Raw genomic sequence first — 7,292 nt, 5'->3', positions numbered from 1 at the left:
CAGACAAGCCTAATTTGTCCTGCAGTTCCAATTAGTGACTCATCTATCCATATCAGTTTGGGATTTTATTGAAATATATTTAGATATGTTTGGATATCTTATCAGCCTACTCATTATAAATGTAGGACAAGTAACACCAAGTATTAAGTTGAACATACAGCTTTACTGATGTGACTGAAGACTCCTCAAATTGATTCTTCTTTAAAATAGAAAATGCTTCAATAGCTATTGACACATCATAACTGCCAAATACTCTATTGAAATGTAATTCTTGTTAAGTATATCTCCATGCTGAAATATCCCTGTCTATCAACCTGACACAAATTCATATATGTAGGAAAGTGTTCTTATAAATTTCAAGCTTTTATTGAATGGAAGAGTTCAGACATTACCCTCACCACTAGGATTAAATGCCTAAAAAGATAAGACATTTTGCTTTAATGCCTTTCTTTCATTTTCTCATACACATTGCCAAGTTGTAAAGGTTTCTGTTGTAACAATAATACAATCATGACTTGTATTAACACAACATCTAGGATCTAATTTTAATTCGGATACATAGCAATTAGCTCCAAATTTTGTGGATATTTTTATTTCTTTAGGGTAAACTAATGAGCTCCAGGAAAATTTCTCTAAGGAGCCTTTCAATTCTAATATCACTGTCTCAAAATGCTTTAAATTCTACATCCTCTAATGTGGGCATAGGATTATATTGTGCAACTTTTCTCCTCAGAGAGTAAGTATTACTCTATTGCTTAACATGGACAAAGTACTTTCATACATAGACTGGGTGTGTGCAAACAAGAAGTGGTAGTTGAACAATGTTCTTAGCAGTTTGTACAGATGAAATGGAAATAGAGCAACTATGAACTCAAAAGGAATGTGCAAAAAAGACAAAGGCACAAAGTAGAATGTGCCAAGAAAAACTGAAGTATAATTTCAAATAATGTGCTCAGGTGTGAGGGTGTGTTCAATGTACAGTTTCAGACAATATAGTTGGATGTCCTGGGGAAAAACGGCTTTAAACTATTCTGGGATAATTGTACAAATAGAAGCCCCTAACTCTGACTCTAATCAGCCACAACATCATCAACTTAGGGACTATTTTCCAAGTGCAAAAATGAGAAAAAGAGGGCTTCTCACAGTTAGTGTTCAAGTTGAAGCAATGGCAATCACACAACTTTTCTTATAAGTATTCATTTATTTTGGAGCATTAGAGTAGGAAAAAGCCAAGTAAAAATTCTGCATGTACCTAAATTAAGTTAGACGTATTATATTGGGATCTCTTTAATTTGGTAGTTATAGATTATATTTTTTTGTACTGTAACTTGGGAAAATTGTCTGCTGTCAGTTATTTTCTTCTCTTACCCTTATTTTGCCCTTCCACTTACATGATTATTATGTAAAGAGACATAATTGAGCTTGCATTTCTAAATTCTTCAAATTATCTGAACTAATTCATACTTCTGGCAGCCTCCTATATCTTTCTCAAGGGAAATATTTTGTCACTACCATTTTTATCCTATATGATATTGGATATCTTCCTGCCTAATTCAGTGCAAGATATACATTAGACTCATTCAGATATCTCAACACTTGTACCACCATAAAGTACTATCTTATTTGGAAATCATGACATTAGTATATCTGCTGAGTTGCCATCTGTCATTTTGAATGGCCTTAAGTGATACTTACATGCAATCATGTTTTAAACCGATATACCACTCAGTAGATGAGGGAATTGAAAAAATGTGTTTTATATATGTATGGAGGAATTCTATGCTTCCAATTCATAAGGAAATGGAAAGAGCTGGAAAAATCCTACTAAGAAAAATAAGCAAGACACAAAGAAATAGATTCCATGGTTTCCCTCATTTGTAATAACTAGGAAATATCTAGGATAGTCCTAGCAGATGAGTAGAATGACTCAATAGCTATGTATAAATGACCACATAAAATGATGGTGAGCAAAATAAACTCCTAGATATGGAAAGAGAGGTTTTACTTTGTGGTTGTTGTTTTTAATGTACTATGTGATTTCTTTTGTGTTTTCCTCTATGGTTTGTCCACTGATGTATTTGATTTCAGTATCCTGTGTATTGTATATACATTTATCTTCATTTGGCAAGGGAAATGGAATAACAAAATGGCCCAACAAAGGACAAAAGGAAAACCAATGCAATAGCAACACTCACAAGACAACATGTTAGAAATTTACTTTACAACTTGTGAGGAGTATTGGGGTGAAGGAAAAGTGTGAGAAAAATAAGGGATGGGGTAAAAATTTTGTGATATTATATATCCACTACCTTACAATTACTGCAACCCCTTCTATATATCACCTTGACAATAAAATTAACTTAAAAATGAGCTGCATAATATATAATTTCACTGTATTGGTATAGTAAATATTATTCTATGTGTATTATCTTTTATAAAAATGAACATTTTGCCTGCTAATTTGAATTACCTCTTTATTTATCAGAGGGACATCAACATGAATGTTATCAAACTATACAATATTGTCAGAATACACTTGCCATTATTTTTTAAAAAACATTATTTTAGTATTGTCTCATCTTAAAACAGAAAATAGTTCAATTCTATGGAAACTCCTAACTTTGAAAACTCACTAATTGTTAAGAGGACAGAATATATCTGTTCCTCAACATTCTTATGGCTACTAACTACTCATTTTCAAATTCTGAACATGCCATACCAGAGACATTCAAAACAGTAACTGTTTGCATTTTAATTAATTCAGCAATAGATGCAGTTTCCAATGAGGCATTACATATTTAAAAGTCAACAGGAAAAATAGACACATTCTGGTAGAGGATAACACTATGAAGTATCTATAACAATTAATTTCTTAAGAGTAAACATTTCTTCATCAGAGTAAGCTATTATTTCTATGACAATCAATCCCAAGTTTTTATGCCATAAAGTCATTCTAGCCCAACAATTTCCAACTTGTAAGGTGCACCTTAAAATTCCCTAAATTCACATCATGACTACTTTATCACTATTGTGAAAAAATACTACACTTATCCTAATGTGATGCCCTTCCTATTGTGGCAAGAATACTACACTAAACTTTGCTACATCATTTTCACCGCAGTGGTATTCCTGAGATCAGAACACTTGCAAATATTATTTATTTTTATTTTATTTTATATTTATCTTATTATATATATATATATATTATCTATCATAGATATTCAGGAGATCTGTATATATTAATATAAGATTTGAAGATTATGGTTGAAAGCCCACCCAGGCAGGAAGGTTCTTTAGATTCTTACCTCCAATAAACTCATAAGGAAAAGCCAGACCCAAGAGGCACTGAGGTTCAAGTGGTAGAGCAGTAGCCTGGGAGCAAAAACAGGCTCAGGGACAGTGCCCAAGGCCTGAGGTTAAGCCCTAGGACAAACAAAGCAACAAAAACAAAATAAAAACAAACCTCAAACCTAGCATTTTTCTCATTGTATACAGAGGTACATAATTAAGAAAATTTCTTCCTGTGTTATGTATAGGTAGAAAAAAAAGATGTCACACAATTACTCTCTTCATACCACATTACACCAAAGTCTCAAAAGATTGCTCCTTTTCTATATAAATTAATATAATCAATTTGTTGACAGTTTGTCTAGATTATTCACATTATCTTCTTACACATGAACTGTTGGAATTATCTATTAACTAAGTTCTTATTATACCTCCCTTGAAAGAATATTATATTTTTTTTGTGAGGGTCCGGTTGTGGGGCCAGAAGTCTGGGCCTGGGCACTGTCCTTCAGCTCTTCAGCTCATGGCTAGTGCTCCACCACTTGAGCCACAGCGCCACTTCTGGCTTTTTTCTTTTTGCTTATGTGGTGCTGAGGAATCAAACCCAGGGCCTCAGGCATGCAAGGCAAGCGCTCAACCACTGAGCCACCTTCCCAGCTGAAAGAATATTCTAGTCAATTAGAATGCCAGACTAATTAGTGAATTTGTAAATTAAATCTTTTACTTGAAAAGAATTTTGTAGTATCCTATAGAATATTAAATCACAAACAAAAAATATCTATTTTAACACTAAATTCTAATTTAGCCAGGTCTACAAAGTCCTACATTAAATGAACTTTCCTATTTCATCAGGCTTAAACTTTTGTAATCTTTCATCATTTCTTGGGACTCTAACAGAATAATACTTACTTTTTCAAATTTTTGGTTGGGAATCATGAGCTCTCTTCCATCTAGAAATGTTCTGTAATTAAGACAACATTTAATCCACTGACCTATAGCCACCTAATCTTTGACAGGGGAGCTAAAAAAATTGAACAGAAGAAAGACAGCCTTTTCAGTAAATGGTGCTGGCAAAATTGGTTGAACACCTGTAGAAAACTAAAGATATATCCATATATATATAACACTCTGCATGATAATCAAATCAAAATAGATCAAAGACCTCAAAATAAAAGCAGACACTGTGAAAACATTACATGAAGGATAAGAGAAACTCTAGGGCTCTTTAGCACAGGCCAAAAATTTCTTAATAGAGAACCAGAAACAAAACAAATCAAAGAAAGGTTGGAGAAATGGGATTGCATGAAACAGCAGAGCTTCTGCATGGTAAAGTTCATAGATAGCAAGATCAATAAAAAGCCCACTTACTGGGAGAAGTTCTTCATGAGTCATAAAACAGACAATGTCTTATATCTAAAATACACTTAGGAATCAAAATTATAAATCCCACAACAACAAATCCTCAAAGGAACAACTGCCCAATAACTAAGTGGGCTGAAGACTTAAAGAGAGACTTCTTTGAAGAGGAAATAAAAAACGTCCATTAGACTCATGAAGAAATACTCAATTTTTCTAGTCATAAATGAAATGCAAATCAAAACATTGAGATTACACCTCACTCCAGTTAGAATGGCTGTAATCACGAAATGTAATAATGACAGATGCTGGTGGGGATGTATCTAAAAGGGAACACTACTGCATTACTTGTAGCTGTTTAAACTTGTTTAACCACTTTGGAAAACAGTATGAAATTTCTTCAAAAGACTCCACTTAGAGCTCCCCAATGACCCAGCAACCCCACTTTTGCACACTTACCCAAATGATCACAAAACTACCAGCACAACCATGTTTATTGGAGTATTAGTCACAATAGCTATGATATGGAACCAACCCCAACGCCGCTCAGTAGACTAATGGTTCAAGAAAATGTGGTACACACACACACACACACACACACACACACACACACACACACACACTCACACACACACTGGAATTGTATGCTTCCATCAGAAAGAATGGGATTGCCCCATTTGTTAGGAAATGGAAAGACTTGGTAAAAATTATATTAAGTGAAGTAAGCCAGACCCAAAGAAACATAGGACCCATGGTTTACCTTGTTTTACCTTTGTTTGCAAGGATTAGTACATGTCTAGGACAAGTAGAGAAGATCAAAGCTAGGTACATATGACCATACAAGATGATGTTAAGCAAAATATATTCCAAGTCAGAGACACAACTGGTTTTTCCTTTCTTTCTTTTGTATGTTATTCCCCCACGGTAAACCCCTGTTTTCAATTTGATTCCACTGTTCTGCACCATATATATATATATATATATATATTTGTAATTTGGGGAGTGGAAGGAATATAGCAGAACGCTTAAATGGGAATGCAGGTTGACCATTGTGACAATGAGATGTACAGGACACTGTGTCAAAAATGAGTTTACAATGTCAGGCAGGGGTTGAGGAGGGAGATGTGAGTAGGGAAAAGATGGCAGGGGAAAAACAAAGGAGGAGGTAACAATGCTGTATAGGAAATGTACTCATTACCTAGTCCTGTAACTCTGAGCCCTCTGTACAATATTTTTACAATAAAATATATTAAAAAATCTCTACCCGATGTAAATTTCCAGTGCTGCCCTAAGAATTGCATTTTCTGCTTATTCTGGCTCTGGTTAGGTCCAGCTGCCCAACGGATCAGTAGTCTTCAAGGCATCTTGGTCTTCCAGTGGGACTTGGATTATCCAGTGGTGGTTGGAACCAGGCCAAGGACAGGACAAAACCACTTCCAGGACATGGTTTCCTCATTGCCCAGGCAACTAGGATTGCAAGCAGAATTTCTCTGAATTTGACTACAGAAAACAATCAGTGAAACAAGAGGCAAGTCCACCAAACACCTCCCCCCTCCCCCCACCATTTCCTCCTTTCTCCCTCCCTGGGAAAGTATAAAATAATTTTGCAGGTTTTGACACACACACAAAATGCCCACCATCTCCCCTGGTAAACTTGGTTTCAAGTCACTAAGTCATGTCAACGGATAATGCTGCATTCATTATTCTGGACAACATCTTCAGGTTGTATGATGCTTTAATTTTTTGTTGCTGTTGTTGATGTTGTTGGTAGGGGTGCCTGAACTCTGGGTCTGGGTGCTGTCCCTGGGTGATCAGCTCAAGGCTAGTGCACTACCATTTTAGCCACAGTGCCACTTCCAGTTTTTTCTGCTTATGTGGTGCTGAGGAATTGAAAGGACCTCATGCATGCAAGACAAGCACTCTACCACAAGTCTTATTCCAACCCTAATGATTTAATTCTTTAAAATTTCTTTTTGTCAGTCATGGGCCTTGAACTCAGGGCTTGGGTATTAACATATCCCAGAGTGCTTCAGCTCAAGGGGAGCCCTCTCCCAATTGATCCACAGTGCCACTTCCTGTTTGGAGATAACTGACTCACAGACTTTCATGCCAGGATTTGCTTTGAACAGGTAAATTTTTAAATTATATTTCTTCTAGGTGTTTATTGGAACATTACAGTTTTTCTGGAATTTAAAGTTTTCTGTAAACCTTTGTCTTCAAGTAATGCAACAGCATTAAATATTACATTTCGAAGCTATCCTTTATCACATCCATTTTAAAATTATTATCTTAAGATGAAATTCTAATTCTTTGTAGTAACAACCCATTAAACTCCAAATGGGAACTATGCTAATTTCAGCAGCCTTGACTCTCCTTCCTCTTTTTTTTTCTCTCCAGTATCTTTTCTTGTTTTGGAACAAGTGTCATGGACTGTCCAACCATTCAAAAGGAAGATTATTCCATTAATTTAATAGAAAAGGAATCCAGCCTGCCTGCACCTCAAGGCAACTTTGAGTATAATGTTAATCTAATAATTCATGTCAGTGGATTTTCAGTCATTTCAATAATTTTTTGTTTAACCACTCATTAAAGAGGTCCCAAAAAGCAAGAATCAAAAATCATGTTCTGCTTTCTAAGAATGTTTAAAA

The sequence above is a fragment of the Dipodomys spectabilis genome, unplaced genomic scaffold (genome assembly GCF_019054845.1).
Source record: "Dipodomys spectabilis isolate Male_0828 unplaced genomic scaffold, ASM1905484v1 ptg000612l, whole genome shotgun sequence".
In the NCBI taxonomy this organism is placed as follows: Eukaryota; Metazoa; Chordata; class Mammalia; order Rodentia; family Heteromyidae; genus Dipodomys; species Dipodomys spectabilis.
The sequence above is the reverse complement of the archived record's forward strand: the minus strand, read 5'-3'. Positions refer to the sequence as shown.